The following is a 20,103-nucleotide window of genomic DNA, read 5'->3' on the forward strand; positions in this document are numbered from 1 at the left end:
CAGAAGCATTCTGCGAAATTTCTTTGTGATGTGTGCATTCATCTCACAGAGTTGAACCTTACTTTTGATTCAGAAGTTTTGAAACACTCTTTTTGTAGAATCAGCTGGTGGACATTTGAAGAGTTTTCAGGCCTGTGGTGAAAAAGGAAATATCTTCACATAAAAACTAAACAGAAGAATTCTGACAAATTTCCTTGTCATCTGTGCATTCATCACACAGAGTTAAACCATTCTTTTGATTGAGCACTTATGAAACACTCTTTTTGTAGAATCTGCCATTGGACATTTGGAGAGCTTTGTAGACTAAAGTGGAAAAGGAAATATCTTCACAGAAAAACTAGACAGAAGTATTCTGAGAAACTTCTTTGACATCTGTGCATTCATCTCGCAGAGTTGAACCTTTCTTTTGATTGAGCAGTTTTGAAACTGTCATTTTTAGATTCTGCAAGTGGATAATGGTGGGCTTTTTGTCCAATGTGGGAAAAGGAAATATGTTCACATTACAACTAGACAGAAGCATTCTGAGAAACTTCTTAGTGAAGTGTGCATTCATCTTAGAGAGTTGAACTTTTCTTTTGATGGAGCAGTTTTGAAACACTCTTTTTCTAAAACTGCAAGTGGATATTTAGAGTGCTTTGAGGCTTGTAGTGGAAAAGGTAATAACTTCACATAAAAATTTCACAGAAGCACTCTGCGAAATTTCTTTGTGATGTGTGCATTCATCTCACAGAGTTGAATCTTTCTTTTGATTGAGCAGTTTTGAAGCAGTCCTTTTGTAGAATCTGCAAGTGGATATTTGAGATCTTTTCGTCCAATGCGGGAAAAGGAAATATCTTCACATAAAAACTAGATAGAAGCATTCTGTGTAACTTCTTAGTGATGTGTGCATTCATCTCACAGAGCTGAATCTTTCTTTGGATTGAGCAGTTTTGAACACTCTTTTTGTAGAATCTGCAAGTAGAAATTTGGAGCTGTTCGAGGTCTATGGTGAAAAAGGAAATGTCTTCACATAAAAACTACACAGAAGCATTCTGTGAAATTACTTTGTGAAGTGTGCATTCATCTCACAGAGTTGAACCTTACTTTAGATTGAGCAGTTTTGAAACACTCTTTTTGTAGAATCTGCTAGTGGACATTTTGAGCACTTTGAGGTCTATGGTGGAAAAGGAAATATCTTCAGATAAAGGCTAGACAGAAGAATTCTGAGAAGCTACTGTGTGATGCATATGTTCATCTCACAGAGTTGAACCTTTCTTTTGATGGAGCTGTTTTGAAACAGTCTTTTGTAGATTCTGCAAGTGGATAATGGGGGGCTTTTCATCCAATGTGGGAAAAGAAAATATCTTCACATCGCAACTAGACAGAAGCCTTCTGAGAATCTTCTTAGTGATGTGTGCATTCATCTTAGAGAGCTGAAACTTTATTTTGATGGAGCAGTTTTGAAACACACTTTTTGTAGAAACTGCAAGTGGATATTTGGAGCGATTTGAGGACTATAGTGGAAAAGGAAATAACTTCACATAAAAACTACAGAGAAGCATTCTGCGAAATTTCGTTGTGATGTGTGCATTCATCTCACAGAGTTGAACCTTTCTTTTGGCGGAGCAGATTTGAACGAGTCTTTTTGTAGAATCTGCAAGTGGATATTTGAAATGTTTTCGTCCAATGTGGGAAAAGGAAATATCTTCATATAAAAACTAGACAGAAGCATTCTGAGAAACTTCTTAGTGATGTGCACATTTATCTCAGAGAGTTGAAACTTTCATTTGATTGAGCAGTTTTGAAACACTCTTTTTGAAGTATCTGCAAGTGGACATTTTGAGCACTTTGAGGCCTATGGTGAAACAGGAAATATCTTCACATAAAAACTACGCAGAAGCATTCTGCGAAATTTGTTCATGATATGGCATTCATCTCACAGAGTTGAACCTTACTTTTGATTCAGCAGTTTTGAAACACTCTTTTTGTAGAATCAGCTAGTGGACATTTAGAGCACTTTGAGGCCTATGGCGAAACAGGAAATATCTTCACATAAAAAACTAGACAGAAGCATTCTGATAAACTTCCTTGTCATCTGTGCATTCATCACACAGATTTGAACCTTTCTTTTGATTGAGCAGTTTTGAAACACTCTTTTTGTAGAATCTGCAATTGGATATTTGGAGAACTTTGCAGCCTATAGTGGAAAGGAACTATCTTTATATAAAAACTAGACAGAAGCATTCTGAGGAACTTCTTTGTGATCTGCACATTCATCTCATAGATTTGAACCTTTCTTTTGATTGAGTAGTTTTGAAACAGTCTTTTTTAGATGCTGTAAGTGGATATTGGAGGGCTTTTCATCCAGTATGGGAAAGGGAAATATCTTCACTTAACAGACAGCAGCATTCGGAGAAACTTCATCTTAGAGTGTTGCATTCATCTTAGAGAGTTGAACTTTTCTTTTGATTGAGCTGTTTGGAAACACTCTTTTTGTAGAATCTGCAAGTGGACATTTGGAGTGCTTTGAGGCCTATGGTGAAAAAGGAAATATCTTCACATAAAAATTATTCAGAAGCATTCTGACAAATTCTTTGTGATGTGTTCATTCATCTCACAGATTTGAACCTTACTTTTGATTGAGTAGTTTTGAAACACTCTTTTTGTAGAATCTGCTAGTGGACATTTGGAGCACTTTGAGGCCTATGGTAAAAAAAGAAATATGTTCACATAAAAACTAGACAGAAGCAATCTGACAAACTTCCTTGTTATGTGTGCATTCTTCTCACACAGTTGAAACTTTCTTTTGATTGAACAATTTTGAAACTGTCTTTTTTAGATTCTGCAAGTGGATATTGGAGTGCTTTTCATCCAATATGGGAAAAGGAAATATCTTCACATTACAACTAGACTGAAGCTTTCTGAGAAACTTCATAGTGACGTGTGCATTCATCTTAGGGAGTTGAAACTTTCTTTTGATGGAGCAGGTTTGAAACACTCTTTTTGTAGAAACTGCAAGTTAATAATTGGAGTGCTTTGAGGCCTATCGTGGAAAAGGAATTAACTTCACATAAAAACTACACAGAAGCCTTCTGCGAAATTTCTTTGTGATGTGGGCATTCATCTCACAGAGTTGAACCTTACTTTTGGTTTAGCAGTTTTGAAACAGTCTTTTTGTAGAATCTCCAAGAGGATATTTGACGTCTTTTCATCCAATGCAGGAAAAGTAAATATCTTCACATAAAAACTAGAGAGAAGCATTCTGAGAAACTTCTTATTGATGTGTGCATTCATCTTACAGAGTCGAACCTTACTTTTGATTGAGCAGTTTTGAAACATTCTTTTATAGAATCTGCAAGTGGACATTGGAGCACTTTGAGGACTATGGTGAAAAAGGAAATATCTTCACATAAAAACTAGACAGAAGCATTCTTTCAAAATTCTTTGTGGTGAGTGCATTCATCTCACAGATTTGAACCTCTCTTTTGATTGCACAGTTTTGAAACTGTCTTTTTATAGAATCTGCAAGTCAATATTTGAGGTCTTTTCATCCTATACAGGAAAAGGAAATAACATAAAAACTACACAGAAGCATTCTGCGAAACTTCTTTGTGATGTGTGAATTCATCTCACAGAATTGAACCTTTCTTTTGATTGAGCAGTTTTGAATCAGTCTTTTTGTGGAATTTGCAAGTGGATATTAGAGGTCTTTTTGTCCAATGCAGCAAAAGGAAATATCTTCACATAAAAACTAGACAGAAGCATTCTGACAACCTTCCTTGTTATGTGTGCATTCCTCACACCGATTTAACCTTCCTTTTCATTCAGCAGTTTTGAAACACTCTTTTTTTAGAATCTACAATTGGATATTTGGAGAGCTTTACATCCTATAGTGGAAAAGGAAATATCTTCACATAAAAAGTAGACTTTGTGTCACAGAAACTTCTTTGTGATCTGAGCATTCATCTCACAGAGTTGAATCTTTCTTTTGATTGATCAGTTTTGAAACAGCCTTTTTGTAGGATCTGCAAGTGGATATTTGAGGTCTTTTCATCCAATCCAGTAAAAGGAAATATCTTCACATAAAAACTAGACAGAAGCATTCTGAGAAACTTCTTAGTGATGTGTGCATTCATCTTAGTGAGATGAACCTTTCTTTTGATGGAGCAGTTTTGAAATAATCTTTTCGCAGTATCTGCAAGTGGACATATCTAGCACTTTGAGGCCTATTGTGGAAATGGAAATATCTTAACATAAAAACTAGCCAGAAGCATTCTGAGAAACTTCTTTGCAGTGTGTGCATTCGTCTCCCAAAATTGAACCTTTCTTTTGATTGAATAGTTTTGAAACACTATTTTTGAAGAATCGACAACTGGACATTTGGAACACTTCGAGGCCTATTGTGGAAAAGGCAATATCTTCACATAAAAACTATACAGAAGCATACAGAGAAACTTCTTTGTGGTGTGTGCATTCATCTCACAGAGTTGAACCTTTCTTTGGATTGAGCAGTTTGAAACACTCTTTTTGTAGAATCTGCAAGTAGACATTTGGAGCACTTTTTGGCCTGTGGTGGAAGATATATGAAATATCTTCATATAAAAACTAGACAGAAGCATTCTGAGAAACCTCTTTGGGATGAGTGCATTCATCTCCCAGAGTTGAACGTTTCTTTTCATTGAGCAGATTTGTAACTCTCTATTGTAGAATCTGCAAGTGGACATTTGGAGTGCTTTGTGGCCTGTGGTGGAAAATGAAATATCTTCACATAAAAACAGACAGAGGAATTCTAAGAAACTTCTTTTTCATGTGCACATTTATCTCACAGACTTGAACCTTTCTTTTGATTGAGCAGTTCTCAAACACTCTTTTTGTAGAATCTGCAAGTGCACATTTGCATAGCTTTGAGGCCTATGGTGGAAAAGGAAATATCCTCACATAAAAATTCGACAGAAGCATTCTGAGAAACTACTTTGTGATGTGTGCATTCATCTCCCAGAGTTGAACATATCTTTTGATGGAGCAGTTTGTAAATTCTCTTTTTGTAGAATCTGCAAGTGGCATTTGGAGCTCTTTGAGGCCTATGGTGGAAAAAGAAATATCTTCACATAAAAACTAGACAGAAGAATTCTGAGAAACCTCTCTGTGATGCATGCATTTATCTCACAGAGTTGAACATTTGTTTTGATTGAGCAGTTTTTGAACACTTTTTGTTGAATCTGCAAGTGGGCATTTGGAGCACTTTGAGGCTTATGGTGGAAAAGGAAATATCTTCACATAAAACTAGACAGGATAATTCTGAGAAACTTCTTTGTGATGTGGGCATTCATCTCTCAGAGTTGAAAGTTTCTTTTGATTAAGTAGTTTTGAAACATTCTTTTTGTAGAATCTGAAAGTGGATATTTGGAGCACTTTGAGGCCTATGGTGGAAAAGGAAATATCTTCACATAAACACTAGACAGAAGCACTCTGAGAAACTTGTGATGAGTGCATTCTTCTCACAGAGTTGAACCTTTCTTCTGATTGAGCAGTTTTGAAACACTCTGTTTGTAGAATCTGCAAGTGGACATTTAGAGAGCTTTAATGCCCATGGTGGAAAGGGAAATATCTTCACATAAAAACTAGACAGAAGCACTCTGAGGAACTTCTTTGTGATGTGTGCATTCATCTCCCAGAGTTGATCCTTTCTTTTCATTGAGCAGCTTTGAAACACTCTTTTTGTAGAATCTGCAATTGGACATTTAGGGCTCTTTGAGGCCTATGGTGGAAAATGAAATATCTTCACATAAAAACTAGACAGAAGAATTCTGAGAAACTTCTTTGTGATGAGTGCATTCTTCTCACAGATTTGAACCTTTCTTTTCATTGAGCAGTTTGGAAACACTCTTTTTGTAGAATCTGCAGGTGAACATATGGACCACTTAGTGGCCTATGGTAGAAAAGGAAATATCTTCACATAAAAACTAGACAGAAGCATTCTGAGAAACTTTTTGTGATGAGTGCATTCATCTCACAGAGTTGAATCTTTCTTTTGTTTGAGCACTTTTAAAACACACTTTTTGTAGAATCTGCAAGAGGACATTTGAAGAGCTTTGGGGCCTGTGATGGAAATAGAAATAATTTCACTTAAAAACTAGACAGAAGCATTCTGAGAAACTTCTTTGCAATGTGTAAATTCATCACCCAGAGTTGAACCTTAGTTTTTATTGAGCAGTTTTGAAACTCTGTTTTGTAGAATCTGAAAGTGGACATTTGGAACACTTTGAGGCCTATGGTGGAAAATGAAATATCTTCACAAAACTAGATAGAAGAATTCTGAGAAACTTCTTTGTGATGTGTACACTTATCTCACACAGTTGAATCTTTCTTTTGATTGGGCAGTTTTGAAACACTCTTTTTTTAGTATCTGCTAGTGGACATTTGGAGTGTTTTGCAGCTTATGGTAGAAAAGGAAATATCTTCATATAAAATCTAGACAGAAGCAATCTGAGAAACTTTTTTGTGATGTGTGCATTCATCTCACAGAGTTGAATCTTTCTTTTGATTGAGCAGTTTTAAAACACACTTTTTGTAGAATCTGCAAGAGGACATTCGAAGAGCTTTGGGGCCTATGATGGAAATGGAAATATCTTCACTTAAAAACTAGACAGAAGCATTCTGAGAAACTTCTTTGCAATGTGTAAATTCATCACCCAGAGTTGAACCTTTGTTTTTATTGGGCAGTTTTGAAACTCTGTTTTGTAGAATCTGAAAGTGGACGTTTGGAACGCTTTGAGGCCTATGGTGGAAAATGAAATATCTTCACATAAAAACTAGACAGAAGAATTCTGAGAAACTTCTTTGTGATGTGTGCACTTATCACACAGTTGAATCTTTCTTTTGATTGAGCAGTTTTGAAACACTCTTTTTTTTATTATCTGCTAGTGGACATTTGGAGCGCTTTGCAGCTTATGGTAGAAAAGGAAATATCTTCATATAAAATCTAGACAGAAGCAATCTGAGAAACTTTTGTGTGATGTGTGCATTCATCTCACAGACTTAAACTTTTCTTTTGATTGAGAAGTTTTGAAGCTTTTTGTAGAATCTGCAAGTGGACATTTGGAGCAGTCTGAGGCCTATGGTGGAAAAGTAAATATCTTCACATGAAAACTAGACAGAAATATTCTGAGAAACTTCTTTGTGATGTGTGCATTCATATCACAGAATTGAACATTTCTTTTGACTGAACAGTTTGGAAACACTCTTTTTGTAGAATCTGCAAGTGCACATTTGGAGTGATTTTTGGCCTATGGTGGAAAAGGAAATATCTTCATATAAAAACTCGACAGAAGCATTCTGAGAAACCTCTTTGGAATGAGTGCATTCATCTCACAGAGTTGAACATTTCTTTTAATTGAGCAGTTTTGAAACACTCTTTTTGTAGAATCTGCAAGTGCACATTTGCAGAGCTTTGAGACCTATGGTGGAAAAGGAAATTTCCTCACATAAAAACTCGACAGAAGCATTCTGAGAAACTTCTTTGTGATGTGTGCACTTATCTCACAGAGTTCAACCTTTCTTTTGAATGAGCAGATTTGAAATACTCTTTTTTTTATAATCTGCAAGTGGACACTTGGAGCGCTTTGTGGCCTATGTTAGAAAAGGAAATATCTTCACATAAAATCTAGACAGAAGCAATCTGAGAAAATTCTTTGTGATGTGTGCATACACGTCATGGAGCTAAACCATTCTTTTGATTGAGGAGCTTTGAAACTCTCTTTTTGTATAATCTGCATGGAGACACTTGGAGCGCTTTGAAGCCTATGATGGAAAAAGTAGTATCTTCACATAAAAACTAGACAGAAGAATTCTGAGAAACTACTTTATGGGGGAAAATGAAATATCTTCACATAAAAACTAGACAGAAGAATTCTGAGAAACTTCTTTGTGATGGGTGCATTTATCTCACCGAGTTCAGCCCTTCTTTTGATTGAGCAGCTTTGAAACATTCTTTTTTAAGAATATGCAAGTGGACATTTGGAGTGCTTTGTGGCCTATGGTAGAAAAGGAAATATCTTCAAGTAAGATACAGACCAAAGCAATTTGAGAAACTACTTTGTGATGTGTGCATTCATATCCCATAGTTAAAACTTTCTTTTGATTGAGCAGTTTTGAAACTCTTCTTTTGTAGAATCTGAAAGGGGACATTTGAGGTGCTGTGAGGCTTATGGTGGAATAGGAAATATCTGCCCATAATAACTAGACAGAAAAATTCTGAGAAACTTCTTTGTGATGTGTGCATTCATCTCACAGAGCTGAACATTTCTTTTGATTGAGCAGTTTGGAAACATTCTTTTTGAAATATCTACAAGTGGACATTTGGAGTGCTTTTAGGCCTACGGTGGAAAAGGAAATATTTTCACATAAAAACTAGACAGAAGCATTTTGAGAAACTACTTTGTGATGCATGCATTCGTCACCCAGAGTTGAATCTTTCTTTTGATTGAGCAGTTTTGAAAAACTCTTTTTGTAGAATCTGCAAGTGGACACTTGGAGCGCTTTGAGGCCTATGGTGGAAAATGAAATATCTTCACATAAAAACTACAGAGAAGAATTCTGAGAAACTACTTGTGATGTGTGCACTTATCTCACAGAGTTGAACATTTCTTTTGATTGAGCAGTTTTCAAACACTCTTTTTTTAGAATTGGTAAGTGGATATTTGGAGCGCTTTGAGGACTATGGTGGAAAAGGAAATATCTTCACATAAAAACTGTACAGAAGAATTCTGGGAAACTTCTTTGTGATGTTTGCATTTATCTCACAGAGCTGAACGTTTCTTTTGATTGAGCAGTTTTCAAACACTCTTTTTTTAGAATATGCAAGTGGATAATTGGTGCATTTTGCGGCCTATGGTGGAAAAGAAAATATCTTCACATAAATTCTAGACAGAAGCATTCTGAGAAACCACTTTGTGATGTGTACATTCATCTCACGGAGTTAAAACTTTCTTTTGATTGAGCAGTTTTGAAACATCTCTTTTGTAGAATCTGCGAGTGGACATTTGGAGCGTTTTGAGGCCTATGTTGGAAAAGGAAATATCTTCACATAAAAAATAGACAGAAAAATTCTGAGAAACTCCTTTGTGATATGTGCATTCATCTCACAGAGTTGAACGTTTCTTCTGATTGAGCAGTGTGTAAATACTCTTTTTGAAGAATCTGCAAGTGGATATTTGGAGCATTTTGAGGCCTATGGTGGAAAAGGAAATATGTTCACATTAAAACTTGACAGAAGCATTCTGAGAAACTTCTTTGTGATGTCTGCTTTCATCTCACAGAGTTGAATATTTCTTTTGATTGAACAGTTTTGAAACACTGTTTTTGTAGTTTCTGCAAGTGGGCATTTTGTGCTCTTTGAGGCCTATGGTGGAAAAGGAAATATCTTCACATAAAAACTAGAAAGGAGAATTCTGAGAAGCCTCTTTGTGATGTGGGCATTAATCTCTCAAAGTTGAAACTTTCTTTAGATTGAGTAGTTTTGAAACACTCTTTTTGTAGAATCAGCAAGTGGATATTGGAGCACTTTGTGGCCTATGTTGGAAAAGGAAATATTTTCACATAAATATTAGACAAATGGATTCAGAGAAACATATTTGTGATGAGTGCATTCATCTCACGGAGTTGAACCTTTCTTTTGATTGAGCAGTTTTGAAACACTCTGTTTGTCAAATCTGCAAGTGGATATTTGGAGAGCTTTTACGCCCATGGTGGAAAAGGAAGTATCTTCACATGAAAAGTAGACAGAAGCATTCTGAGAAATTTCTTTGTGGTGTGTGCATTCATCTCCCAGAGATGAACTTTTCTTTTAATTAAGCAGCTTTGAAACACTTTTTGTAGAATCTGCAAGCGGACATTTGGAGCGCTTTGAGGCCTTTGGTGAAAAAATATCTTCACATAAAAACTAGACAGAAGCATTCTGAGGAACTTATTTGCAATGAATGCATTCTTCTCACAGGTTGAACCTTTATTTTGATTGAGCAGTTTGGAAACATTCTTCTTGTTGAATCTGCAGGTGCACATATGGACGCTTAGAGGCCCATGGTGGAAAAGGAAATATCTTCACATAAAAACTAGACAGAAGCATTCTGAGAAATTTCTTTGTGATGTGTGCATTCAACTCCCAGAGTTGAAAATTTCTTTTGATGGAGCAGTTTTGAAATTCTCTTTTTGTAGAATCTGCAAGTGGACATTTTGCACACTTTGAGGCCTATGGTGGAAAATGAAATATCTTCACATAAAAACTAGACAGAAGAATTCTGAGAAACTTCTTTGTGATGCGTGCATCTATCTCACAGAGTTGGACATTTGTTTTGATTGAGCAGTTTTGAAACACTCCTTTTGTAGAATCTGCAAGTAGGCATTTGGAGCTCTTTGAGGCATATGGTGGAAAAGGAAATATCTTCACATAAAAACTAGACAGGAGAATTCTGAGAAACTGCTGTGTAATGAGTGCATTCATCTCACAGAGTTGAACATTTCTTTTGATTGAGCAGTTTGGAAACACTCTGTTTGTAGAATCTGCAAGTGGACATTTGGAGAGATTTAACACCCATGGTGGAAAGAAAAATATCTTCACATAAAAACTAGACAGAAGCATTCTGAGAAACTTCTTTGTGATGAGTGCATTCTTCTTACGGAGTTGAAGCCTTGTTTTCATTGAGCAGTTTGGAAACACTCTTTTTGTAGAATTTGCTGGTGGACATATGGACTGCAGAGTGGCTTATGGTGGAAAAGGAAATATCTTCACATAGAAACCAGACAGAAGCATTCTGAGAGACTTCTTTGTGATGAGTGCATTCGTCTCATGGAGTTAAATCTTTCTTTTGATTGAGCAGTTTTAAAGCACACTTTTTGTAGAATCTGCAAGAGGACATTTGAAGAGCTTTGGGGCCTATGCTGGAAAAGGAAATATCTTCACAACAAAACTAGACAGAAGCATTCTGAGAAACTTCTTTGTGATGTGTGAATTCATCACCTAGGGTTGAACCTTTCTTTTGATTGAGCAGTTTTGAAACACTCTTTTTGTAGAATCTGCAAGTGGACATTTGGAGCACTTTGAGACCTATTGTGGAAAAGGAAATATCTTCACATTAAAAATAGACAGAAGAATTCTGAGAAAGTTCTTTGTGATGTGTGCATTCATCTCACACAGTTGAACAATACTTTTCATCGAGCAGTCTTGAAACACCCTTTTTGGTAGGATCCGCAAGTGGACATTTGGAGCGCTTTGAGGCCTATGGTGGAAAAGGAAATATCTTCACATAAAAACTACACAGAAGCATACTGAGAAACTTATTTGTGATGAGTGAATTCATCTCACAGAATTGAACCTTTATTTTGATTTAGCAGTTTTGAAACACTCTTTTTGTAGAATCTGCAAGTGGACATTTGCAGAGCTTTGAGGCCTATGGGGGTAAAGGAAAGATGTTCACATAAAAACTAGAAAGAAGCATTCTGAGAAACTCCTTTGTGATGTGTGCATTCATCTCTCAGAGGTGAACCTTTCTTTTGATTTAGCAGTTTTGGAACAGTCTTTTTCAGATTCTGCAAGTGGATATTGGAGGGCTTTTCATCCCATACGGGAAAAGGAAATATCTTCACATAAAAACTAGACAGAAACATTCTGACAAACTTCTTAGTGATGTCTGCATTCATCTCACAGAGTTGAACATTCATTTTGATTGAGCAGTTTTGAAACACCCTTTTTGTATAATCTGCAAGTGGACATTTGGAGAGCTTTAACGCCTATGATGGAAAAGGAAATATCTTCACATAAAAACTAGACAGAAGCATTCTGAGAAACTTCTTTGTGATCTGTGCATTCATTGCACAGAGTTGAACCTTTCCTCGGATTGAGCTGTTTTGAAATACTCTTTTTGTAGAATCTGCAAGTGGACATTTGGAGAGCTTTAAAGCCCATGGTGGAAAGAAAAATATCTTAACATAAAAACTAGACAGAAGCATTCTGAGAAGCTTCTTTGTGATGAGCGCATTCTTTTTACAGAGTTGAAGCTTTCTTTTCATTGAGCAGTTTGGAAACACTCTTTTTGTAGAATCTGCAGGTGGACATATGGACCGCAGAGTGGCCTATAGTGGGAAAGGAAATATCTTCACATAAAAACTAGAAAGAAACATTCTGAGAAACTTCTTTGTGATGTGTGCATTCATCTCACAGGGTTGAGGCTTTCTTTGGATTCGGCAGTTTTGAAACACTCTTTTTTAGAATCTGCAAGGGGACATTTGGAGCGCTTTGAGGCGTATGGTGAAAACGGAAATATCTTCACATAAGAACTAGACAGAAGCATTCTGAGAAACTCCTTTGTGATGTGTGCACTCATCACCCAGAGTTGAACCTTTCTTTTGATGGAGCAGTTTTGAAACACTCTTTTTGTAGAATCTGCAATTGGACAGTTGGAACTCTTTGAGGCTTATAGTGGAAAATGAAATATCTTCACATAAAAACTAGACAGAATAATTGTGAGAAACTTCTTTGTGTTGTGTCCATTTATCTGAAAGAGTTGAACCTTTCTTTTGATTGAGCAGTTTTGAAACAGTCTTCTTTTAGAATCTACAATTGGACATTTTGAGTGCTATGCGTTCTAAGGTGGAAAAGGAAATATGTTCACATAAAATCTAGACAGAAGCATTCTGAGAAACTTCTTTGTGATGTGTGCATTCAACTCACAGAGTTAAACCTTTCCTTTGACTGAGCAGTTTTGAAACACTCTCTTTGTAGAATCTGCAAGTGGACATTTGCAGAAGTTTGAGGACTATGGTGGAAAAGAAAATATCTTCACATAAAATGTAGACAGAATCATTCCGAGTAACTTCTTTGTGATGTGTGCATTCATCTCCCAGAGTTGAACATTTCCTTTGATTGAGCAGTTTTGAAACACTCTTTTTGTAGAATCTGCAAGTGGACATTTTGAGTGCTTTGAGGCCTTTGGTGGAAAAGGAAATATCAGAAATCTTCTATGTACTCTTTAAGTGAAAGTATTTCTTTTTCACCATAGGCCTCAAATCACCTGCATATATCCCTTTGTAGATTTTACAAAAAGACAATTTTCAAACTGCGGTTTCAAAAGAAAGCTTCAAATGTGTGAGATGAATGCACATGTCACAAAGAAGTTTCTCTGAAATCCTCTGTCTAATTTTTTTTGAAGATATTTCCTTTTTCACAATGGGCCTCAAAGCACGAAAAAATGTCCCTTCGAAGATTCTTCCAAAGGCTGTTTAAAAATTGCTCCATCAGAGCAATGGCTTAACTCAGTGAGACGAATATATACACCACAAAGAAGATTATCTGAAATCTTCTGTCTAGTTTTTATGTGAAGATATTTCCTTTCTCACCATAAGCCTCAAGGTGTTCACAATTATCACTTTGCTGATTCCACAAAAAACTGTTTCTGAACTTCTCAATCCAAAGAAAGATTCAACTCTGGGAGATGAATGCACACATCACAAAGATGTTTCTCAGAAAGCTTCTGTCTAGATTTTATTTGTGGATATTTCCTTTTTCACCATAGGCCTTAAAATGCTCACAAATATCCCTTTGCAGACTCTCCAAAAACCTGTTTCCAAACTGCTCAATTAAAAGAAAGATTCACCTCTGTGATATGAATGCACACATCACAGGAAGTTTCTCAGAAAGTTGCTGTTGAGTTTTTATGTGAAGCTGTTTCCTTTTTCACCATAAGCCTCAAAGGACTCACAAATATCCCTATGCACAATCTACAAAAAAACTGTTTCCAAACTGCTCAAACAAAAGGAAACTTCAACCCTGTGAGATGAATGCATACATCAAAAGAAGTTTCACAGAAAACTTCTGTTGAGTTTTTATGCGAAGATATTTCCTTTTTAATCATAGGCCTCAAAGGGCTCACAAATACCCCATTGTGGATTCTACAAAAAGACTGTTACTATACTGCTCAATCAAAAGAGATGTTCAACTCTGTGAGTTGAATGCACTCATCACAAAGAAGTTTCTCAGAATGCTTCTGTCTAGTTTTTATGTGAAGATATTTTGTTTTTCACCATAGGCCTTAAACTGCTCCCAAATATCCCTCTGCAGATACTACAAAAAGACTGCTTGAAAACTGTTCAATCAATAGAAACGTTCAACTCTGTCAGATGAATGCACACATCACAAAGAAGTTTCTCAGAATGCTTTTGTCTAGTATTTATGTGAAGATATTTCCTTTTTCACCACAGGCCTCAAAGTGCTCCAAATATCCATTTGCAGATTCTACAAAAAGTCTGTTTCCAAACAGCTACGTGAAAAGAAAGGTTCAACTCTGTGAGATAAATGCACACATGAAAAAGAAGTTTCTCAGAATGCTTCTGTCTAGTTTTATCTGGCATATTTCTTTTTCACCATAGGTCTCAAACCATTCAGATATATCCCTTTGCATATTGTACAAAAGAATGTTTCCAAACTGTCAAATGAAAAGAAAGGTTCAACTCTGTGAGACGAATGCAAACATCTCAAAGAGTTTTCTCAAATATATTCTGTCTAGTTTTTATGGGAAGATATTTCCTTTTTCACCATTGGCCTCAGACCATTCATAAATATCTCTTTGCAGCTTCTACAAAAGGACTGCTTGCAAACTGCTCAATGAAAAGCAAAGTTCAACTCTGTGAGATGAAAGCACACATCACAAAGAAGTTTCTCAGAAAGATTCTGACTAGATTTTATGTGACGATATTTAGTTTTTCACAAGCCACAAAGCTCTTCAAATATCCATTTGCAGATTCTTCAGAAACAGTGTTTCCAAACAGCTCAATCAAAAGAAAGTTTGAACTCTGTGAGATGAATGCACACATAACAAGCTGTTTCTCAGAATACTTCTGTCTAATTTTTATGTGAAGATATTTCCTTTTTCACCATAGACCTCAAAGCGTTCCAAACATCCATTTGCAGATCCTTCAGAAAGAATGTTTCCAAACTGCTCAGTGAAAAGTAAGGTTCAACTCTGTGAGATGAAAGCACAACTCACAAAGAATTTCTCATAATTCTTCTGTCCAGTTTTTATGTGAAGATATTTCCTATTTCATCCTAGGCCTCAAAGGGCTCAAAAGTATCCTTTTGCAGACTCTACAAAAAGGCTGTTTTCAGACAGCTCCATGGAAATAAAAGTTCAACTCTGTGAGATGAGTGCACACATTAAAAAAAAGTTTCTCCGAATGCTTCTAATTTTTATGTGAAGATATTTCTTTTCCACCATAGACATCAAACCATTCAGAAATATCCCTTTGTAGATTTTACAAAAAGACTATTTCCAAAATGCTCAATCAAAAGAAAGATTCAACACTGTGAGATGAATGCACACGTCACAAACAAGTTTCTCAGAAAACTTCTTTCTAGTTTTTATGTGAAGATATTTCCTTTCTAACCATAGGCCTCAAAACCCTCCAAATATCCATTTGCAGATTTTACAAAAAGACTGTTTACAAACTGCTCAATCAAAAAAGAGTTTCAGCTCTGTGGTATGAATGCATGCATCCATACAGTCTACAAAAAGACTGTTTTGAAACTGCTCAATGAAAAGAAATGTTCAACTCTGTGAGATGAAAGCACACATCACAAAGAAGTTTCCCTGAATGTATCTTTCTAGTTTTTTTCTGAAGATATTTCCTTTTTCACTATAGGCCTCCAAGTACTCCAAATATCCATTTGCAGATTCCACAAAAAGACTGTTTACAAACTGCTCAATCAAAAGAATGTTTCAATGTTGTGAGATGAAAGCACTCATCAAAAAGTAGTTTCTCAGAATGCTTCTGTTTAGTTTTTATGTGAAGATATTCCCTTTTTCATCATAGGCCTCAAATCGCTCCAATTATCCATTTGCAGGTTCTGGAAAAAGAGTGTTTCCAAACTGCTCAGTCAAAAGAAACGTTCAACTCTGTGAGATGAAAGCACTCATTAAAAACTAGTTTCTCAGAAAGCTTCTGTCTAGCTTTTATGTGAAGATATTTCCTATATCACCAAAGGCCTCAATGGGCTGAGAAATATCTGTTTGGGGATTCTACAAAAGGACTATTTCAAAACTGCTCAAGCAAAAGAAAGGTTCAACTCTGTGAGATGAATGCACACATCATAAAGAAGTTTCTCAGAATGCTTCTGTGTAGTTTTTATGTGAAGATATTTCCTACCTCACCATAGGCCTCAAAGGGCTCACAATTATCCCTTTGCAGATTCTACAAAAAGACTGTTTCCAAATCTTTAATCAAAGAAATGTTCAACTCTATGAGATGAATGCAAACGTCACAAAGAAGATTCTCAGAATGCTTCTGTCTAATTTTTATGTGAAGATATTTCCTTTTTCACCATAGGCCTCATATCATTCACAAATATCACTGAGATTTTACAAGAACAGAGTTTCCAGACTGATCAAAGGAATGAAACGTTTAACTCTGTTAGATGAATGCACACATCACAAAGCAGTTTCTTAGAAACCTTCTTTATAGTTTTTATGTGAAGGTATTTCCTTTTTCACCATGGCCTCAATGCACTCACAAACATCCCTTTGCAGATTCTACAACAACAGAATTTCCAAACTGATCATAATTAGTTTTAGGACCAACATGAGCATTTAGACACACCGTTTGTGGTGCAGCACACATGTATTATCCACACTGAAATTAGGAATTCAACTGAAGTTCATGTAGAAACTAAAATGTGAATATTTGGGGGACCTTGGAGATGATCTAGTCACTTTATTTTGTAGAAAAGAAAACAGATTCAGGGAAAGGGCATTCATTGCCTAAGGTGATTCAGCAGCTTTGGTACAGAAACACAACACACCTAAGGTGATTCATCAGGTTTGGAGCAGAGACGCAATACAATCTCTGTTCTTTTGCTTCTCAGATCCAGAATTTTTCCGCAATACTGAACTACTTATGTTTCTGATTCCTTATTTTTTCTTTTTTAAATTTTGCCAGTATTGTCTTACAAAGATCCTATTCTTTACCCTAAATATTTAAATTCATTACCACTATTGTCTCTTTATAAGTAAAAGTACTAGTTGTCATTATAAATGATTATTCAATCACTTCATTTTTGGGGGGTCCAGTACAAAGTTAGTAATAAATAAACACTATCGGCCTTGGCAGTCCAAGAGGAGCTCAAGTCCTCCAGGGCAAGTCAGGAAAAGCCTAAATGACAGGTGTGCTGTGAGCGGATAGAATACAGCTCTCATACAGACTATTGAGTATTTGATGTTCTTCAACAATTTCATTAATCTTCAGTTTTTTTTCCTCTTTGAAGTGAAAGTCTGCTATGACTTTCAAGTTTCTTTTGAAATAATTATAGATTCACAGGAAGTTGCAAAAGATACAGGGATGTCTTAGTTACTCTTCACTAATTCCAGTGGTGACATCTCGCATAGCCATAGAGCATTATCAAAACCTGGAAACTGACATAGGTACAATTCATAAAGCTTACTCAGATCGCAACCATTTTCTATGCATTCGTCTTCGTATGTGTGTATGTGTGTGCATATGTTCTGTGCATTTTTATGTGGTGTAGATCTCTGTAACTACCACTTTGATAGTCAAGATACACAACTGTAGCTTCACCACCAGGCTCCAACTTGCAATCTTTGCGGACACTCTGACATGTTTTCCTCCACCCCTTCCCCTTGGCAACCCCATAGTCTGTTTTCCATCTTTACAATTTTATTTCAATAATTTATATAAATGTAATTGTACAAAATCGCATTTTTAAAAGGAAGAAACAAGTCACAGATAGTTTTGTTAGCAGCGTAAAATAGTCTTTAACATTCGTTTTACATTTTATTTGTCTCAAAAAATGAGCTTTGTTCTTTCTCATACTTTCTGATATCAGGATAGGAAATCAATACCAAACAAAACAATTCCATTCATTTTTTTTCCACTGCTTGGTTTTCACTGTTGTTTCCTAACACTTATTGTTCCATTTACTCCTTCTCTCTGTTTTCCATCACATAAAAGTAACTTTGTGTTCTTAGGAAAAGTTGGTAATGAGTCTTTAATGTGAATCCCGGACCACCCTTGTTTTGATTTTGTGTTATGGGTGTTCTTTTATGTGATCATTCTCATGGAGAGTCCTTGTGAAGCTGGGCTTTTCCAGTGGTTTGTCAAAATGGAAATAGATATTTAATGAACCAAACACAAAATGACCTTGCTCCAGGAATGCATCATTTCTGAGAAAACACTACCTCTTCCAACTAGAGATTGTGAATATTACTCATATTATCCTTTACTCCCTTTTATTAAAACTGTATTTTTTTTACACATTTGTATAACTCGGGTAATGAAATGTGAAACTAAGTGATTGCCTACCAATTACAATTGATGTTAATGATGCTACTGGGAGGCCACCCCTACAGTGGCTGTGCCATGTCTAGGGACTTGCTAGCTTTGCTAAGTTACATGGGATTGCCTACATACTAAATGGAGGTGGGGGACGGGTCCAAGGACGCAGCGGCACCACCCAGCGCTGACATGGAAGCCCTGGACAGGGCCCCAGGCACCGCGTGGCTGTGAGCGGAGGCAGACACAAGATGGTGGACAACACTGCAGCATCCAGCGGGTCACTGCCAAGGGCACATGAACCCCAGGACCATGGCAACGAGCACTACCAGACGGCCCACTGTGTGGGCTTCCGGCCCCGGACATGCCACAATGCGAGCCGGGCAGGCGGGGGGCGGGCAGGCGAGGAGGACAGTGACTCGGAGGGGTGTTGGGGAGGAGGGGCACTGGAGCAGCGGTCAGCCGGACGTTGGGCCGCCACCAGGGGCAGAAGGCCAACCATGGTGACTGGGACACACTCCCACACCCTCTCCCTGGTGGACCCTTCCTACTTGCCTTCCTCCCCCCAACAAGCCCCCACCATCGACGACACATGACGACGATGACGACACAGGGACTTACACCCCACCAGGGCCAATGAACCCTGCACCATGAGCTGCGAGGCACGAGGGAGCCCCCGAGGGAGGAACCCAGACCGCAGTGGTGGCCACGGGAACTTGGACCCAGCCAGCTCTCTTCCCTCTGTTTTTTTGGGTGGCGGCACCACCCTCTCTCTCTTCCTCAGAGCCAGGAGCCCCTCTTCCCCACACCACCCAACGCATGACCACACAGGGCCTGCGGGTGGAGGGGGAAGGGGCAGGCATGGCAGAAGAGGAGGGTGGACGTCACCGGTCTGCACTTGGGGGGATGGAGAGCCCCGGTGGGCCCTGCCAGGGAACCCCCAGCCATGCACCCTGAGGAGCCCAGAGGCACCTCCAGGGGCTATTGATTGGCAAGCGACGCTCAGACAGGCATAGCCCTGGGAGGAACTCAGGCTGCAAGTGCATTGGAAGGGTCGATGATCAATGTGTCCTGCAATTCACATTAATTCTCACAGCTAGCTGCATTCTTCAGTGATGCAGGAGTTGAGTAATCCACAGCTAAAGGTCATACAACGTCGATTTGGCGAGGGTGCTCCCAACACCAGGAGGCCCTCTTGGCATAGCACGACCCCAGAGGGGTTACCTCAGGCCGGCCAGTCAGACAGCAATGGGACGAGACTCCAGAGAGGGGTCGGAAGGTTTCACAACACAGGAAGGTGGTGCCCACCATGGGGGGCGAACACAGACACCACTCCACGGGCGCCCAGAAGTTACTGCCCCCATGGCATGGGGCACACGCCACACACGCAGCATGCACGTGATGGCATGTTAGCCATCAGGTAAAGCCCCCAACGGTGTCAGTGGCTACATGCTAGTGCAGCACAGCCCCAGCCGGCTGGGGGAGTGGAGTCCATGGGGGAGGCGAGGGAGGGGCCAGGCCCCACCCAAACAGACTCCCCCATGGGCCCAACGCACCCAACTTTCGTTCTTGATTAATGAAAACATTCTTAGCAAATGCTTTCACTCTGGTCCATCCTGCGCCAGTACAAGAATTTCACCTCTAGTGGCACAATATGAATGCCCCCAGCCATCCCTCTTAATCATGCCCTGATTTCCGAAAACCAACAAAATAGAACTGCGGTCCTATTCCATTATTCCTAGCTGTGGTATCCAGGTGGCTCGGGCCTGCTTGGAACACTCTAATATTTTCTTT

At 38.0% G+C, this 20,103-nt stretch overlaps 1 pseudogene; it reads right to left on the minus strand.

Moving 5' to 3' along the window:
- Positions 1-19,305: 19,305 nt before the first annotated feature.
- Positions 19,306-19,457, minus strand: LOC115833997 (annotated as a pseudogene).
- Between the last annotated feature and the right edge of the window lie 646 nt (positions 19,458-20,103).

This window comes from Nomascus leucogenys, unplaced genomic scaffold (genome assembly GCF_006542625.1).
Source record: "Nomascus leucogenys isolate Asia unplaced genomic scaffold, Asia_NLE_v1 000527F_266339_qpdss144743sc, whole genome shotgun sequence".
NCBI lineage: Eukaryota > Metazoa > Chordata > Mammalia > Primates > Hylobatidae > Nomascus > Nomascus leucogenys.